At 39.9% G+C, this 20,383-nt stretch overlaps 1 protein-coding gene across 4 annotated transcripts in view; it reads right to left on the bottom strand.

Moving 5' to 3' along the window:
- The window catches only part of ATXN7L1 (ataxin 7 like 1), a 127,811-nt gene that overhangs the window by 38,074 nt on the left and 69,354 nt on the right, over window positions 1–20,383 (bottom strand). Inside the window, exon 1 of one of the 4 annotated variants that reach the window (XM_013944526.2) lies at window positions 5,041–5,071. The exons of the other annotated variants lie outside the window; for them this stretch is intronic. The gene's annotated coding sequence lies outside the window, so the exon portion shown is untranslated. Of the gene's footprint in view, window positions 1–5,040; window positions 5,072–20,383 lie in introns of those variants that run through there. 4 annotated transcript variants of the gene reach the window in all.

Raw genomic sequence — 20,383 nt, 5'->3', positions numbered from 1 at the left:
TGACTAAATACAGGAATTTTCTATTAAAAATTAGGTACTTCCATATCTTCATATTCAGAACTTTAATTATAAATGCTGAAGTCTTCTCAATACTCTCCCATAACTGAAGAACAAAACTTTTTTTTTTTTTAAACAGAGAAAAGTAGCTCCCCCCGGCCAACCAAATGCCAACCGTCATTTGCCAGTTTTTATCCTGCCTCAGACCTCAGCATACAGCCTCTGCCTTTAGAAAGTCCTTCCCAGGATATAATTAATTTGCATTCATTTCACTTCAAATCTGTGGCAAGAACCATTTTAGCTACGCATCTGTTTCTGAAATGCAGAGTTCCTTTTTTTTAATATTTTTTATTTGGTAGAATATTTTATTTAGTTAAATAATAGTTACTGTTTTAAGATTTACCAGCCTTCTCAGCGACTACTTAATCTAATTTGTTACCTTAATAAAAATACTAATAACTTATTTGAAATTTTACCACTAATTTCTTGAGGGCTGATGAAAAGGAACAGCTATGTAACCAGCAAAACCAGGCTGTATATAAAGTGAAACTTTGGAAAAAATCATGTTTCTCATATACATTCATGATTAATTACTCAAACCTTCACCACAGCTACTGGTTTTCTCAAGACTGACTGCCTTCTAGGACATTACATCTGGGACATCATCCCTAGGGATATATTTGGAAGTAAAACACACTATTCCGTTATTCAAATCAGTACTCTGTAAAGACAGACATTCAAGACACTGACCATCTCAAATCATATCTTAAAGTCATCTGAAGTATCACATACCATAGCAGCTTTTTTTTTTTTTAAAGAGTCTCTTTACACTCAATTTTTATTCAATCTGTTTGATTTTTTCTCCCCAACACAACTTTTTCAATCTATTAATTTCCAAGAACAAAACAGTGCATTAACTTTGGATTTTTGAATAGATCACATAAAATGGTAGAAGAAAGAGGCACAGTTGTAATGTGACAATATAGTGAAGTGCATCCTACCATTTTAGATATATGTGGACTTAAAAGATAGGGAAGGAGAAGATTATAAGATCACTTATTTTATCAAAAGTGTGTCAGAGTAGTAGTCATTCTTCTGATCAGAACAGACCGCTATATTTGGCATTTCCTTTCATCTCTTCAAACCCCACTCTTCCCCCAAAGCCTGGCCACAGAAAGTCTCCTGTATTTTAGACAAACTTAGATACTTATTGGAGAATTATCCGTGTTAGCCAGCTTCTCTTGAAATTTTCTAGAAGCAAAGTGGAAATTACGACCACTATAAAGTCGCACAGGAGAGGGAACATAAGTAACTAGTGTCGCATAACCATTCATATTTGCAGATACAACTAGGATGGGGAAAAACAACATGTTTATTTATACAAGTTAAAATAGCCTTAGTATTATCAGGAGAAGAAGGAAGCAACATCTTACAGGTAGGGCCACTGTGGAGTGCCAGAAGAATAACTCCTTTGAAAGGGGCAGAAAACCAGGGCTGCAGCTGGGCAAGCATGCCTGCAGGATTTGGGGCTTTCCAGGTGTGAAACCTTATAGACCAGTAGATGAGAGGTGGGGGAACAAATCATAAAGAGCTAAATATTGATGTATTCCTTTTCAAGAACTATTACATTGGCTCTCATTTTCCTTTCCCTCAGTGCACGTGTGGTAGTAAATCAGCCTCAGACATTGGGTAATAACTTCCAAATGGAAATAATGGGAGTATTTTCTCTAGTATAATTAACAAAGCAAAAAAATGCATCAGCTGTCAAAATCAACTGCTTAAACCAGGGTGGCTGTGCTTCTCTAACAAAACTGAGCTTCCTGGTCACACACTAGGACCTAGGACACATCTGTTCTTTAAAAATTCCTACTAATATGCCTAGGGGTATTTTACATATACGCAAGGAATTATACACACAATATATACATTTGCTTTTATATAGCCCATGTAAGAAATTAGTATGTGAATAAAAGACATTTGCACATCAAATATATAAAATTAGACATTCACAACTAGCCATCTGTGTAAAACTTTCTACACTCATCTGCGGTGCATGTGTAGGCAAATTAGGTCTAGCAGGGCAAGTGAATTCATACACACACAACTGCGGATATGGCTGTACCTGTTTATATTAAGAAATGGCATAGTCACTGCACACAAGTCAGCCTAAAATAAAATGTAAATTTTTGCCCCTAAAAAAATGAAAAAAAAATCTTGCAGAACTAGAACGCCAATTATCACTCACAAAACATGGACCTAAATTCTACAGCCATTATGATTTCTGCAGAACCTTGCAAGTGTGTGTTCAAGTTTAAAATAGGAAAGAAAACTTTACCAATTCACTCAAATACTTCCAAATAGATGTTTACACTCTGCATAAAGAACAACACATATGCCTTAAACAAACACACACACACACACACACACACCCCACCCTCTTTACTGCATTAATCCTCCTGCACCCTCTCGGCAGTCTCAGAGCAGTCACTGACAAGCAACGTGACTGTTGGTGTCAAACAGTTAATGTATTAATGACATTAATCTCTGAGAACAAAGATTAACACACTCTCACTGAATTAACAGCATTTTCTAAAGAACCAATTTCAGATCAATATTTGTTATTTTTTCTAGTGAGTGCCAAGATTATAAAAGGTCACTTTTGTCAGTGCAACACAACATATTCTCCTAATCCACATTATAAACTGTGCATCGGTAGCCTTGCAAACGATCTTAAAAGTATTCCAAGAGATTCTCCATGTCCTATGGAAACATGGATATAATCCAACTTTCTCAGCCAAATCTGAATTGTTTGCTAGATGCAAAGTCCTTATGTTGTCTGAGACTTAACAGACCCTGAATCTCCAGGGCTTCTCTCTCATGCCCTTGTACTTCATTTCTAGTCCTCCTTCCTGCACCCTACACAGTGCAATCTTCTACCTTTCCCAAAAACCTTTGCTGTGGCTGCCAAAGTCCTCTAGGTCTCTGAATCCTTAATTCCACTGGATCCTCCTTGACCAGTCACCAGGGAATACTAGCAGCTGTTTTGCAGGAAACGCCACATCTCCTTCTAATCATAAGCAAAAAAGCAACGCAATAAAAAGGCAACATGATCTCCAGTTCCACCAATACAGTGTGTGGGAAAAATAGGCAAAAATATATTCTGAAGTAGCAAGTTTTTTCTCTAATACTTCTTTTTGCCTTGACTCTCTCTCACACAAGATCAAGCACCTACTTAGCTCACAGCTAAGTTTTTTAAGGTTTTTAAAAGACAATGACTGAACATGAAACATGTTACTAGTAAAATATGCCAACCATATGTTTCTAGGTGGATTGCAGTAGTTTTGTACCCAAAAAAGATCTCTTTATGCTACCAAAACTGCAGTTTTCTCTAATTTGGACTACAAACAAATACAATTCTTTCTTAGCGTATTTCATCTAAATCCATTCTTACCCAGCATGCTCTAATCAAAATTGGTCAAATCAAGTGAACAGTTTTTGCCCACAGTTCGTGTCTCCTCCATTGGTGAGATGTAAAAGATTGCAAAGGAAAAAAAAGTCATGAGATACTTTGAGGGCAGAGAAAAACGTGCTTTTGGTCTTTCAGTATTTTTTTTGCAGGTAGTTCAGACAGACAAAAAAAAAATCCCTCTTGTCAGAGGAGACGTACTAGAACTTTGTCAGCAACAGTCATTTTGAAACACAACTCGCATTTAGCACAATCCTACTTCCTGCGTACAAAAGGCCTAAAGCAAAAATCAATTTTATGTTGATCCATGAGTAACTCAGTGACCCAGTATTAAGGCTTATAGTTTAGTATCACATTTGGTAAAAACAAACAAAGCATAATTGCTAAAAATCAGACATGGAATAAAGTTATTTGCTGCTAGTAAATAGTTACAGTATAATAAAGCTCAGTTTAATGCTTACATTCATCACAACAGGTTAGTTTATAGCCATTTTACTTGCAATAGTATAAACTAACTAATCAGACTGTCCTCAACCCAGTATTAACAGCTTACTATTCTTCATTTACAGTATTTAACCACATGTTAATGAAATCTAGTATCTCATCCACGATGTGATTCTGTTCCAGTAACACAGTATCACAATCCTACTGCTGAATACATTCCTTATGGTAACTCCACGCAACACCTAGGTATGAATTACAGCTTTGCTGTTTACAGTATGTTCTGAAGTGTTTTTTGCAGAGCCCTTCACTGTACAAAGTTGAGCAATGTATACTTACAATTTCAGTAAATATTAAGTGAAACTCTCCACCTTGTACTTATCCCAGTTCAAAGTTTGAAAAAGTACTTGGCATTAATTCTAATAAAAACCAAAACAGCAAAAAAAACCCCGCATGCCCAAAAAGCTGCAGTCAGCGACCAGAAAATTGAACAACTAAATACTCGCAGAAATGTGTCATCCTGCAATAACTGGCAGCTGGTTCATAACAAGAGTTCATAAACACCTTGTAAGCACTTTCATTTTGCAGCCACAATCTGAGAAAAAAAAAAAAAAAAAGAAAAAAGAAACAACCCAGTGCGTGAGGTTAAGCAAAAATAAACTTGGATTTGTTTCTAACAAACTACAGAAGAATGTTGCAAGGCCAAAGGATAACTTTACCAGCTTGTTTGACAAAACACTATTCCAAGTCCAGTTGAAAAAGTTTGGAAATAATATCCGCAAGCTGTTCCACCCTTGCACTGTGGAGGAAACGGCACAGTCAGTTTCATTTTGATACTTCTTGTAAACTGACAAAGGAAATAAACTGCCAGCTCAAAACCCAGAAGTGATACGCTGGATAAAATGCAGCTCAAGAACTGTACGCTCCATTCCAGGTCAAATGACATAACTGGGAAATTATCAAGTGCTAAAATAACCACCATTCTGCTCATGTGCATTTACAATAAACACAAGCTTCACTTTCTGACATAAAACCACTAAAACAATTCTCCATTTCACAAGGCTATAAATGAGTAGGATCAGCAAAATTATGCAAAACATCCTGCGAGAAGAAGAAATGTAAACTAAGCCACTTACAGCGAGGAACAGACTGCCAACTTAATCTGATTCTACGACGACTGTAAACATGTACTTTGGGAATGTGAAATGATTCACGTTGCCACAGATGCCGTCAGAGCAATACAGCAACGTGATTAGGTATTCTGCACACGGTGGAAAGCAGGCAGATGACCTGCTGCAGCAAATACCAGGCCAGGGCTCGCACACACCAACTGTTTTGACTACAGGCACTTGTTAAGCACCAAGTTTCAGGTCCTACCAGTTGGACGCCAGAACTGACCCCGTGCCAAGAACAACAAGCATTGGGGGGGGGGGGGGGGGGAACCCTGCAGCTGTTTTTTTTAATTGTTGATACAACTCCAGTAACTGCAAAAGTGAACCAAAGTGCAAAATTAAAGGCAACAGAAATGGCAAGTATATTTTTATGGGGAGCTACTCTTTTTTTTTTTCTTTCTTTCTTGAATCAGGAAAGAAATAGGGTGTTTGTGTCCAACCCAGTAGGACAAACCTGTTGTTTCCCTGAAAGATCTTTTATTTATGGAATAACTTTAATATTTGCCAGGATGACTATACCAGAGATGGCAGAAATAATGTTCAGAATATCACTAAATTACTCTTAAGTGCAAAATCCTTTAAAAATGGCCATTTTCTAAAAAAAAGCCACACACAGCATTTCCCAAAACAGTTTTCTCTTCAGTTGAAAGTATTAACAAAAAAGAAAAAAAAAAAAAAAAAAAGGAAGGATCAAACAGAACTCCACGACACAAAAATGCTTCCAATAATGGAATTTATTAAGCTATATGTGAATAAAGCTGCTAGTACTTGCTCGCTTCTTTTGCGAGTATTTTAAGATCTAACGATGAAGCTGCAACGTATTGCTAAGAGGGCACGTTAAAGAGACAAGCAACGAAAGAGCGAGCGCTTGCCTAGGTGACAACATCGGGCTCCACAGCCCGAGACAGAAACCCGAGATTTAATTCTGCTATCAAGGCCTATTTCCTCAGCTACAAATGGGGATACTAATGATTTAGGCTATCAACTTGCTTAAAGGAGAAATGTGAGATTTATGTGGGAATTTATCACGTCTTATAACGACACAATTCTATGCATGTGAGCAGCAGCTACTGCCTGACGCACCGCTATCGCAGGAAAAGCGACAGTATTCCTACTGTACATCATACACTTCTCTTGGCTCAGCGAGACCAGAAGTTCCTGGGTAAGACAAATAACTGCAAATGAATCAGCACTGACCACCACTGATAATTTTTACACCATTTTTGTTCTTAGATCAACGAAATGCATTAATCAGCACTAAACTACAAAGCTTAAGGGAGAACATGAGGAGAAATGCTAAAATATTTTAAAAATCAGGCAGCAGTATTGGTGTTCCGGCAAAGGGGAGCACTGCAGATGAAACAGTTCTGTGGGTGATTTAAATAGGCGAGGAGAAATCTTTAATTAGGCTACATGTTAGATGCAAGGAAAAAAATAGATACCTATATCTAATGCAGAAATACAATAAGGAACAGCACTCTAGTTTACTAAATAAACAAATTTAAAAGCAACTTGTCTACAGACTCCTCCAAGAATCTGACTTAAATAATTTTACTCCATATACATTGTTGCAAATTGAAGAAAATTTGGTTTCCCTCCCTCCTTATCCTTTATATTCATTACAGACCTCTTTCCTCAGGCCTAAGGCAGATCTTTCACCTTTGGGGTCATCCGATAATGCACATTTTTATTTGATTGTATTTCTTATGTAAAATAGTTCACTGTATCTTTAGCTCCATTTCAATGATATTTACAAAATTCTAAAAAATAAAAAAGGTAATTTATGTACATGTAGGAACTAATTAGATGTTTCCCCTTGCACCTCCTCCACATACCTATCATAAAAGCATTACAAAAATTGGTACTTCTGCTACTTCACTATTTTAATTAATCCAAACAGAGATATAACAGTTTAGTAGTATTTCCTTTTACAGATAGGAAAAGATAAGCCGTAAAGGAGTCAGGATGAAATATTGAGGCGCTTTGGCAAGGCCACACAATGAGCACAAGATTAGATGTCATGTATTTACTCCATACTCAGACCAAAACTATCAGATCAGTGATACTTAACCCTTCCTATGAAATTAAACGCAATAACTAAAGGTTTTCAGGTAATTAATTGAGCTAATGGTACTAGTCAGGCATACATTGTACATATGCTATTAGGAGTCAAAGTCATATTTCTACAAGTCTAAAATGACTGCTATAAAACAGAAAGCTAAAGCAAACAAACACAGCTCAGCTTGCTATAATCCGAGTAAAATACCTATACTTCAGGTTTCCAGCAAAACCCAAACGCCACAAGTCAGAGAAAACCACCTAATACTTTTAGGAGACTTAGGTTCTTGATCTGTTTATGAGCATAATATCGTGCCAGATTTTATTAAGTATCAAGACAAACCACCACCAACTCATTTCATTGTTCCCTAGAAGACTCTTGGACAAAAACGGTAACTTTACTGAAATTCATACAGAATAATAGCTTTGTAGTAGTTGTATAGAATCTATTGTTTAAACCTTCTGGCTTTTGCAGCTCAAACTGCTATTTGGGATCCAAAACCAGCATCTGGTGAAACAACACATTTCTTTTTTCTATATTAATAACAAGCTGTTCCATAAGCAGAGAAATAAAGAAAACTGTTTTTCTTAAAGTCTGTGTTTTTCTCCCCCAAATTTGCCCCATATCAACTACCCTGTGCTTCTCTGTGCTCCCCCCCCCCTTAGTTTCACCCCATGTCCACTGTCTTTTGGGTCCCCACCAGAGACACACTAGGCTCTGCGTGGTCAGAGGTACGTGGGCGGCAAGCGTGGCAGTAGCACACTCATACGCCACAAAACTACTGTTCTCTGGGGGCATGGTAAGTAACGTGTTTCTTCACAGTTGTTGATTTTCACAAAACTGCAGGAATTCTATATTTCTGAAGCCAAACTGGCCAAAGAGTTAAAAATTTTTAGATGAAAACTGGTATGACCAGCATCTTTTTTTTTTTTTTTTTTTTTAAAGGAAACTCAGTTAAACTCAGTTAAAATTCAAGTATTACACCATTTACTTGCCTTTCTGTGTTTGCATCTCCTCATGAATATTCCCAGGTCTCAAATTAATTCCCTTAGAATATTTTGATATCTTTAAAAGTCAAGTTAAAAAAAAAAAATCTGCCCAACCAAGGGCGACTGTTTTGTGTCGAAACTGAATGAGTTTATATCCAAGTGTCAACCTCCACTACCAAACCCTGCTATGAAAGCAGCATAAGGGTCAGCGCAGAGCGTTTTCTCATTTCTAATGTTTTAGATAAATAAGCTCACCCATCTTTCAGGCACCATATTTGCCATAGATAATAAAACCTACTATTTAGAATGCTGCAGGAATACACATCAATTATCATCCCCTAATACACAGACTCCACCAGATTGAATGTGCAAAGTAATTTCCAAGTAGGTCATCTCTTCGGCTTTCTCTTGCTACATACAACGACACTTAAAAACACCACTTTCTACAGAACAAAAATTGGGACTCAAAGACATAACAAAATCCAAAGGAGGTCTGTAAAGCATTTTTTTTGTTAGCTGTACCTTTCTCTTTAAAGTCTTTTTAGTTCTACATTTACATGCAACTTAAGATGTAAAAAGATGGTTTCTACTTTAACCTGCATCATTCATGACTTCTAAGTGTGCAAACTAAAGAAACTCAGACCTAACTGCACATGAATAAAATGGATGTAAAGCAGCCTAAGAGAGTCAAAGTGAAAAGTACTTTATATTCTATATCTGAATATGTCTTGATCATCCTTCACTACAACCTAGCTTCACCTGCTAAAAATGTCTCGTTTTGGATAAGCTACTTAGACGTTCATAATGACAACAGGTTTCCCGTCATTGCCCGAATGGGAGAGAGTGATACTAGGTTATGATTTAAATGCCTGCCTTACCTGAATGATTCCTTTCAGATAAGCCTTTACTCAGTTTTTTCAAAATACGATATAATCAATAATAAATCAAGACTTCCAAGATTTGTTAAAGCATGGTTACTGCTTGATGTGCTGTGTGAGCCAGGAAACTTACCAAGGCCAGACAGCAACCGGAGTCAGGACCTGAATTTAAGGCATTCCAGTGTTTTCACTCTGCTCCTGTTGCCTCCCATAACTCGCGAGCGGGGCAGGAAGGGGACGGAGGGAAGGGGACGGAGGAAAAGCTGACAGAAGACTGTCGTCAGCACGACCCAGCGCGATGCAGGCGCCCCGTGGCACGGCCAGGCTGCGGCTGCAGGGCTGCGCAAGGCACCTTTCCCTCCTCCCACTTCTAGCGCCTGCCACAACCTGTCGCTCAGTTCAGGTGGTTCAAACTTTCTGTGCATCTTCTCAAAACGCACATACATACTATTTTTTAGAAGAACTTTTTGGACTAAATAAATGTGTAGACACTCAGCAGCTGAAAACATTGGACATTTTTCCTAGGTGATACTAAAATAACTTTTCTTTAATTCTTGCATATTTAGCTACACATTTGTCAGGTGTTTTCATTTAAACTGCATTGAGATTTTTGTATAAACTCATTGGGAAAAATATAATTTCATGTTAAAACAACTAGCTCAACTCAAAACAATTCTTACGAATTTTAACAGGGACAGTAAGCAAACAAACCAAGATCTTTAAAAGTCTGACTTGCAAGCAAATCCACAAGAAGGATTCAACCCTGCCTGACGATATCTGTCTGTGAGATACGCCACCGGAGGTCTCAGGGAACATGCAGGGAGCGGACACCTTTCCAAGGTATCAAACATGTGACGTGTCAGCTGTTTTTGTATTAAACCACCCCAGTCAATTGGAGCATAGTTTAAACGTATTAGGATGATAATTTCCCATGAGGGGCTGAGTTGGCTTTTTAAAGGGCTGGAACCTGGCTTCATCCATGCCGGGTGTAACATGTCACCTCAGATGGAAAGAACAGGAGCACAACAGCTTGTCAGCAGATGGGAATAGCCTTAGGTCTGTCAAGAGATGATTACAAGGGGAGCAGGCTTGGGAGCTAACAGGAAGAGAAAACAGTTTTAAAACATGGATTTCAAAGTGTACAGACAGTTTATTTACAGAGTTGACACTCAGTTATCTGTGGTCAGATTATCTGTACCAGAGATGCAGGAACAAATCAGCTCCAGCCAGGCTCATTAGCTTAGGTGCAGCTCGGTGCAAATGTTGCTATATTTCCAGGCATGACTTGGGTCTGGAAATAATACAACTTTGTTTCAGCATAACACTGAAGTCCTTTTGGATCTAAACTGATGATGTTTTGGATGTCTCTGTATGGCATTTCCACATGCAAGAGCACTGGGGAAAACGGCATTAACATACTGCTTAAAAACACATTCAGTCAGCTCAGATTCAGCTGTATTTTTAAGCTTTTGTCAAGGCAGAACTGAATTGACTCCACATAAAGTCACTACCTTGCAGAGTTATCTCAGTGCTCCAGGTCCCGAGAACCGTCACTAGCGCAGGCACAGCGTCCGGCTCGGGGCATTCCTGCCCCGGTGCGTCATGGCCGCGTCCTCCTCCTGGAGCCAGGGAACGGGGCGGTTCAATGCAGACCAGTGCAGGATACTTGTGACAAGGCAGGAGCCAGGCACCAGCCAGCATGGCAAACACTGATAAACCCAAACACAGCTGAGATGGCCTCCTTACACAGGGAGTGAGCTGTGAGATCACTTTATATTATGATTTACAGTTAAGTCATTTAAACCAGAGACTCTAAATAAGGGGAAACTTAAAAAACAAGAGCTTTTCTAATTGTAAGAAGAACAAAGCAACAGACAATACCAATCCAGACTGAAGCTGTTTTCCTGACCACAACACCAAAAGCATAATTAACAATGAAATGAAAATGTAGACAGGGAAAGAAATGGAAAAACAAAAAACGAAAAACATTTCCTACCTGCCAATTGTTTCCTCTGAATCAGACTATCTGTGTTCATTCTGCAGGGCTGAGTCCTTTCTCCATCTGTCAGGAGATAGCAAACTCCAGAAGAGACTTTATGCTCTTTAGACCCTTCTGGAAGTTGTCCCTCCTCATCAAATTGATGCTGCTAAAGCTGAAAGAAATCCTACTATTCAGAGATAACAAGAGATATTTCTAAATTGGAGGAGTTTGAGATTCAATTTATTTTTTTTCAGCTACGGGAGTAACTTGACCAAAGAGGCAGGGAAAGGACAACATGCAGGATACTAGCATGAAAAATCTCAGCTATAATCAGCTGACTCCAGCTTGATTACAGAGGAGGAACTCAACTCTGTACTTGGCAAATGGATCACAGAGCAAGTTTTTTCTAAAGCTTATTGCTGAGTCTGCCAATTGGTAGCTAGACAGTTCAGCAGATTTAACCAGCAATGGCTAGCAAGTGAACCAAAAGTACCCATGCCTAAGCTGTCACCGCTGGGGGTTGCCTGCTCCATCTAAATACTAGGCAAAAAAGATTTGTCTATATTGGAGACCACAATGTGCAGCACAGAACTAGGTAAGTAGTCTCAAACGATAACAAGAAGCAAAGAGTTATGGAGTATAGGACAAGGAAGAGAGACAGGGTTATCCAACCCAGCAGAACAACATTATAGCCCTTGGAGAAACCTGCAGAGCCTAAAGCTACAACCTCATTACCCCTCCTTTCCTTCTCCCTAAATCCTTTCCTTCTCTCCTTGAATTTCCAAGTTTAGGTCTGAAAAACAAATAATTCAAGAAAAAAAAAGTTCAAAACCAGAATTCACCATCATATTATTTATCAGAGGATTCTGGCACTTCTGGTTGTTGTTGTTTCTCCTTAGACTTCAGATTGCCTAATGGGTGACAGCAGTGGAAGTTACAAAAGGTTTGTTGTCCTTTTTTGCTGTTTTACTTTAGGACAGGAAATATAGTCTCATTATTTGAGACTAACATATATTGGATAACAAAACATTCAGACAACAAAAATGGAAAACATCATCTGCCGTACAGTGTTTACAGGTCTTCTGTATGATATTTTTCTTGGAATACTTACTAATGATGAGAGTATCACAAACACTAAAAGGGAAAGGACTCAATTACTAATAAACAACTGGGAACAAAAGACTTTGTTAAACATTTGACAATTCATATGAACAGAAAGTTTGACAGCTTTCACCTCTCATTTTCTGTAACAAGGGTAAGGCCTTCCCTCCCCTTCTCCCATCCCAGCCAAACCCCGGCCAACTGTGAATGACCATAAGTGCAAAACCTAAGAACTGAAGCCCTGTACTACATTACTACCACGCTGGAAGTTTAAGTTGTTGTAAAGTTTGAGGAAATACCCATGAGGTGGACAACTGCCACAGCAAATTTCCATCTGCAACTTGCAGGTAACTTGTCTGCGTATCAGTCAAGCACATACTCGCAAACTATACTTAAATAAACCTTCTGCTCCACTACTGACCCTGGGAGATTACCATGCCAGTAACATGATTCGCAATGGACTGCGAGACACTTTCACAGTGAGCTCAGAGGTGGCACTTGTTAAAGGACACTGGAGGTTTTGTGGCCTGAAGGCCCTGAAGTGAAGGGGGGAGGCTGGAACTGGGCCTTGCATGTCATACGCATATCAAACAGATGCAATTTCTGCTTCTTGTCTGCTTCCCTTTCGAAACGGTCCAGGTTCATCTTTGGCTTCAACCTTATATTAGCACATGGCTGCATTACGGGGTAGGAATAGGCAGTAGGCAAATTATGTAACACAACCTTGAATCTTTTGGTAACTGCTTCCTAGAACAGGCTGTTCCACCCTGCAAGTGCAGCCCGCGTTGCCTCTCCAGAGAGGTACTCTCACGGATTCAGTACACTGAAATAGGCTTACTGAGCCCGTTTTAATAAGCAATCCACATTCATCCTTTATCAGGGACCTCTACCTTTTAAATCATTTTATGCCAATTTGTTAGTCACAAGTCTTGCACACGCTTTTCCCTCCTCTTCCCGGTTACTGTTATTAACTACTGTAATGATGTGGACTACTTTTGTAGCACTTGTTTTCCCCTTTATAACTAGCTGTCATAATCTGCTGTATAGCCAGTTTTAAACCCATTAAAGATATTCTATGCCGGTTTTATATTTTAATTAAAATATAAAAGCAGCACTAGTTAGATATCTCGGAACATTTCTAGCTTTACAGAAATCAGAGCTCACTTAACAGCCACAGTCTCTCATGGATGTAGACCGATACCACCTTCCATCAGCTGACACTGGTTTCAGGTAAACAAATAGTCCCATCTCCCTCTCCCTCCCTGAAACCTCTATTAAAGTTCTCTAGTGGCACTTTGATTTGAGAGTTATAACTATTTAAAAATGATGTGATGGAGATGCAGAACTTTTTCTCCTACTAAGCTCCTTAGCACAAATAAAGGAAGGCTGTAATCCCTGCACACAGAAGGTAATTCAGCTGCATGGTACAGCAGGTAAAGCAGTAATGATGACATTAAACCTGATCCTATATAGCTCTTAAAGCTTGCAGGTAATCTCCCTCTCTTGAAGAGCTCCAAACTGAAAGAAATCAGATATATTTAGAGAATAACTCAATATCATGAAAGTATTCACTTTTTTTTTCTTTAAACTTAAACAACTAGAATTATATCCTAGCTTCCAAAAGTAAAAGCTAAGTGATTCCCTTGTTCTTTTTAAAAAGCTCTATGGAAGTAATTTAAGAGATTCAAAAAACATTTGACAGCTGCATGACTACTGATTCAAGAGTCAGCAATTTCCCATTACAGTGGCACACTGTGTTTGAACTGCTTTGGTACTGCTGTCATGTTATGAATAAAAAAAACTCCCCCCCCCCAAAAAAAAACCCTATATGTTACGTCTTTTTAAACACTACCTATTACCAATGTAACCAGACACAGCTCCTGCTATTTTTTGTGTACCAAAGTGTCACATGTGAAATTTAAGTGCCAGAGCGAAACAAAACACACAGAAATATATACTATGCAAAAGGAAGAAATCATGGTAACTTCTTTGTTTATATGGGCCTAGTTTAAGCTTCTAGATACTTGCCTTGCTCTGTCTTTTTTCAACCTTTCTGAACAGGCAGTGATATGGATTACAAATGGTCTGTCTGTCTGCTAGCAAGTTAAAATATGTCTCTGTAGAGAAATTTGCATAAATTTGTGCAGACAAAAATGAAAAAAAACACAAAATGTTTTAGATTCCAAGATTCTAGGCAACATGAACTATAATACTTGCACAACAGTACGCTGATATAGTTAGAAAATCAGTACAGATAAACCAAGGGTCAAAGTTCTGGTTATGCCCAGAGTTTCAATTGTGGCACTTCCTGATTTGAATCTGAACTAATCTTGCTTAAATCTGTTTTGTCCTTCATTACTTCTATCATAAAGCAATGAGCTACTATTTTATTTTTTCTTTCCAATTTCATGTATCTACTGCTAATTTCCTCATTTACAACCTTAAAAGTATTGCGCGAGTTTTAAGAGGTTTTCCGTTGCCTTGCAACTTGCAAGTAAGATTCTGCACCGAGCCTTTCTGAACGAAGCTCAGCCCAGGCCAGAAGGCCCCGGGGTGGGGTGGGAGCTGCAAAGCTCCCCTTGCACCCTTCAAATTCGCCGCTAGTCTGAGTGAAGCCCAAAGGAGCTGCTGACAATCCTTAGCTAGGTGCCACCTCTCTGCATGTGAAACACGTGTCTAAAAGCGTGGAAGCGTGCATCTCCGGCAGGCGTGCTGCCCTGGAGCCTCGCAGGCTCCTACAACACTTTGGTAACATCAGTCTTTCTGCACAGCAACAAACATGACCAGGCCCTTCAACAAATCAGACTCACGCTTAGACCCCACTACAAAACAGCTTTACTGGCCTCCTTCCACTCATCTGCAGGCACAATTTCCCCCGATGAGAGAACCAGGGCCCGTACGGGATGGAAGCACGGGCCACGGCCAGCGCGGTGCAGACCCGCGGTGGAAGCACGGGCCACGGCCAGTGCGGTGCAGACCTGCGGTTAAATTCATGGAGCTCGGCTCCTGACACGGAGCCTTCGAGGCTGCCAAAAGAGATCTGTGAGCTCCCTCTCCTGGGCCCGCACTAACACGGTGCGCGCCTGTTTGGAGCCATGCTGCTAACATGGAGCGGCGCCAAGTAAACAGGAGACACATCGCAGCAACGCATGCTCCCCGCGGGCTTTCAGTCCTTTTTTTTTTTTTTTTTTAAAAAAAAACAAAACAACATACTCAAACCGACAACTACGAAAATCCCCAACAGTTTAAAAGCTTGGAACTGACAAAGTAAACGCAAAAACCTTCATAACCAAGTCCCTGTTTCGTTACCACCCAATTCTTCCCATGAGACCTTGCTTGCCCAACTCCCATCCCAGCGCAGGCAAGCTCAGGGAGAGCAAGGCCCCCAGGCAAACGCAGCCAACACTGCCTCAGGCGCCGCAGGGGTTTCCAGCCGGCTTGCTGAGTTTGTCTCCTAGACTGCCGTATTTGCTAAACTCCTTTGAACAGTGCGCGGTAATCAAGAATTAAAAAATTAAGCTTCCGAGGGTCTTATCATCACTGATTTTATACAGAAGTGGGCCCAGTCAGGATTAAGATCTTGTCACAGTCAGCTGCTGTATAAACACAAAGTTCTTTATCAAGTGCTTTTCTTCTTGAGTACTTACAAGTACTCAGATATCATAGCTCTGGTGTCACCACCAGAAATAAAAAGCTACATAAACAAGCTAGGCTTTGCTGCAGCAGAGCTCTGCGTGCTAAAGCATCTCCCAGCCAAACCTCATCCAGCTGACCGCTGCTAGAACATGTAGGTTCCCCATTAAGCGGAAATACTTCTTTTGGCAAAACTCAGAGCATTTCGAACAGGAGTAAATTTAATGCTCATCCGATACCATTACAAGCAATTTTTGTTTCAGTTATATTTAAAAAGGTGAGAGAAGAACTTGATTCATGAAGGGGGAAGAATGCAATAGAAGTGTATAAATAAATGCAGCCCCCCTGCTCTTTCAATGTAGAAGCAGCTCCAGTTGCAGCAGAGTGGCTATTTCATTGAAATTGAACATGTATTATTCCAAAAACAGCAAAAATATCCATTTGTAGTGGACTAGCACGGGATGCTAGTTTAATGCAGATCTATTCTTGCATCTGTTTCCAACCTGAAATAGGCTGACAAATGCAAGCTCACATCACAAGGTACTTACAAATGCCTTTGCATTTAACTTCCATGTATTTGCATCCGTGCACGGAGCACTGTGCCCCAGGAATTAAGCTTAAAGATGTTTTCTAGAGCAGCATGTTCACTGGCTGCTCACCCTCCCTGACTCCACGGGGATCCCGACGGGGCAGGAGGGGGGAACAGCCCCGGCTGCCCTGAGCTTCTCTCTTAATCACACAATCCTCTGCCTGAGCCCTTGGAAGAACAGAGAAAGTGGATGAGGAGTGTGAAAATACAAGCCAGTACTCTCAAAGATCAGTTGCGGTGAGGAACCTCTTCAGCTGGCATTGCAGGGCCTGCTGGCAGCAGTTGCAAACAGGGTAGAAGACAGACCCAGAACTGGGTTCAAGATATCCTGGCCCACTGGATCTGAAACGGAGCCTGGAAATTTAGCCAACATACCTGCTGTGAGAGTGCATAACCTGTGGTTTGTTTGCTTGTTTTTGGGGTGGAGTTTTAAGTCTGAAAAACAGATTATGTGCTTGGGGCATGAACCTGCCCTAAGCAAAATAATCCTGAGTGCTTTAGGGAATTCAGTGTAGGAAAGCAATCACTGCAGGCACACATCCCTCATAGAAAGCAGTCACACAAGCCAAAGAACAAGACAACAAAATAAAAACAGGACAGAGAAATAAGCAGAAGAGAAACAAATAATAGGTATAGAAATAATAGGCAAATAATATTAATAGGTAAATATATAATAAGACAAACAGGTAAGTAAGAAAGTTTAAAACTGATTGGAAAGATACACTAAAAAGTATGCTCATAAAATGCTCAACCAAAGCTGAGGGGAACAGAGTTGAAAGAAAGTAAGGGTTGTATTACATACTCCATCATTTTATGGCTAGGATGTTAGATACTGCTAATAGCATATATAGAGCATATATATTTATTCTTTTTCAGCTTGATTCTTCCAGAGCAGCTGCAAAAGCACACTACAACAAGTGATCCTGTAGATGCCTGGAACAACTCTTTCAAAAGCAAGGCTCTTGCAAGGTAAGCATGTAGATAAAGTTCAAATCACAATTCTTGAATGGCCTGCAAGTCATAGCATGGTTCTGAACGTTTAAAATATAACGGAGGGTTGCATTAACGAAGGGTTAACTTTCACATAAAAGCAAACCAGTGCCCCAGAGTTTTCGGGGGGGGGGGGGGGGGAAAAAAAAGAAAGAAATGCATACTGATCATGTGAACAACCAAGCAAAAGGAAATTCAAAATGACGCTTTCAGCATATGAAAATAAAAATCCATTATCTGAAAAGTGAGGCTAACATTAGCTTTTGGTTAAGATACCGAATATCGAGATATGGAAAACTGACAGTCTCCTGGCTGTATCTCAAGAGATCCATCAACAGATCGCCCGAACCAACGTTTCAGGAAGTTATAACCAAATGCTTCCATTTTCAATCTAAAAAGGAGAATTTATCAGAAACATCAGTAACTCTTTTCATATATAAAAGGAATTCTTCAGCAGAAGAGCTGAAGACCACAATAATTTTCCGTATGAATAGATAAACTTTTTGTAAGCGGCTTTCTTTACACAGTGCCATACCAACACAGGCAGTCTGCGCTTTGAGACACAAAATTCTGCCCTTAGTCACACGGAGGAAGCGCTGCACAGGGAATAGGTATTTCCTGCTCCAGAATCCTAGTCAGGAAGCTCTAGCTACAGAACCCCAAATCTTTAAAGAGAACAAGAACAGAACAAATGAGTTAGAAGTACAATTCTTGGTAAATAATATGGAAAATAAAAGTTTTTTTTTTTTTTTTTTTTTAAGGATCATTCTCTTTGCTTACGGACTTTAATCAAGTGGCTAAGAAATAAGGAGCAGCAAAGAGTGATTCCTTTGTATTCTGTTTTTCTGAGGCCACAAATGTGGCTCTGGTAATAGTACTACTTAGTAAAAGCATTATGGAGACTGCCCATTTACCCATGCTTGGATGCAGACATTAGCATGCCTGAGCCAGCAACAGATGAAGTCAGGATTCAGGGCATCACTTTAAGAAGAAAACATCTAATCCACCTCTGTAGCTACTTTGGGACTAATGGAGCTGGGTTTGTGGCCATTAAAGAAAAAAAAAGGGAGATATGCCAGCATCACTTTATAGCAGCTTTTTTGTGCTGTGCATCAAAAGAATATTCTTATGGAAGTTTCAGTAGCAGGCCCCAAATTTAAAAGTTTAAGTTCTTTCCTGATGGACACTGTCACTATCCGACAGCTTTCTTGTTTTAAACTGCTTGAACCTGGGAACTTCTTAGTACCTAGTACAGAAAGAGACTGCCTGGTCTGCAACGTATTCTGGGACTAAAACTTCAAAAATGCAGAAACAAGAGTCCAATCTGTTGGGAAAATACATGTTTCTTGCTAAAGCCGTGCAGGCCTAAAATAGTTGCCAAAATTAATTTTGTTTCCTCGTCGTGCTAGGCAGGTCAACATGCAGGGGTTTTTCCACATTGAAGCAAGGCTACAGCTTCAGCAATGCAGAACTGGCAAAAACAACAGAACGGACTTCAGGCAAAAAAATTAACCTGACAAAGAAAGGAAACAGCAGCGCATGTATTTCAACAGCAGCTGGATTAAGCGTTGTGTTTGGTTTTTGAAATTGTACATTAATCTCAATCCAAGCCTAAATCAGGCTTCTGATGTTTCACTGCTGAGGGTATTTCAGCACCACAGGACAGAAGAGGGGTTTTAAATCCTCTCGAGGCTGTTAAGGGCCGAGCCAGATCGTTTGGGAAAGCCAGCAATTCCAACAAGATTATAGCAAAACCATTCCCCAAACTCTCTGCCTGATCATTTCTGCAGACTACATGTTAAAACTGCCAATCAATAGCAAAAAACAGCAGAGTGGACCCAGATTTCTATGAGTTCAAAGTACTGACTCAACAACTCCAAACAATCAAGGGTCTGATGCGTTTTCAGAAACGCAGTCTGTGAAGTACGTTTGGGGCCTATAACACACTTCTGCTAGTCTTAAAGCATCACAGAACTTCACAAATAAATCATACCACCATGAACATCCTGAGAGAAAGTACAACTGCTCCACAAACAAGTGGTGCTTCAGGGACGTTCAGTTATGCTTATTATCCTACAGGCCAGACTGATGCCTCAGCAGCCCCAAATTTTCGCAGCTGCTCCCCCAGAGAGGCAAGGGCACCCTGGCTTCCAGTCCTCTTGGAAAGAACATGGCAGAAAAGCAATGAGCACGGGTTCAGCTGAGGAGTGAGTACCTTAGTCCTGAACATTTCACTCCTAAGGCAATAAATTATACCATTATTTTGGAGAAATCCTAGAGGGCCTGATATACACCCAACCCCTTTCTTTCTGCTTGATCTTGCCTTGTCCACGTGTCTGAGATTTTCCTTCATTCCAGGCAGCTCTACTCGCGTGACGTTGGCCCCATCCTTACTGATAAAAGATGCATGCCAAATACAGTTCTCCCTTTCATTCTTTATCCAGGTCAAGAAGCTGTTGCCAATTTAGATGTTAATAGGCATTCAAGAGACTTTTTAAAACAGCTTCAAATACCTAGAAAGCATAAGAGAAGACAACTCAGGATCTGCTTTTTTAGGAGAAACATCATCTTTTTTAAAAGGTGCCTATTCAGTGTCTATCACAACAGGGTTCTTTTTCTCAACCATGATCCCTACAGCTTTCTTACAGATTATTTTTAATAAGTGAAAATTAAGTATTGTACAGATAAAATTAAGAAATTAACTTTCAACCTAAATTGTCCAAGCAACTGGAAGTATCAAGAGGCTGATCACACCGTCTTCCCAAAACATACTTACAATTAAAGTACAGCAGCAACACTAGGCCTCAATCAGAAAAATTCTCACTGGACTAGATATTGCACAAATGCATAAAAACCACCATCTTTGTTCTCAGCTGCCTACAAATGAGGGTATCAGTCTCATCAGAGCTGTGGAGGTCAGCAGCACCACCTTGGGCAGAGCACCATGCTTACATGCTTCTAAGAAAATGGATGAAACTAACCCCAAGGGGAAGGAACACTCCTCATCTGATACCAAAATCTGCAATTCCTTGAGCAAGCTCAAAGAGACAGCAAGCTCTTCAGTATTAGATGCGGTCTTCTCCTACA

The sequence above is a fragment of the Apteryx mantelli genome, chromosome 1 (assembly GCF_036417845.1).
Source record: "Apteryx mantelli isolate bAptMan1 chromosome 1, bAptMan1.hap1, whole genome shotgun sequence".
NCBI lineage: Eukaryota > Metazoa > Chordata > Aves > Apterygiformes > Apterygidae > Apteryx > Apteryx mantelli.
The sequence above is the reverse complement of the archived record's forward strand: the minus strand, read 5'-3'. Positions and strand labels throughout refer to the sequence as shown.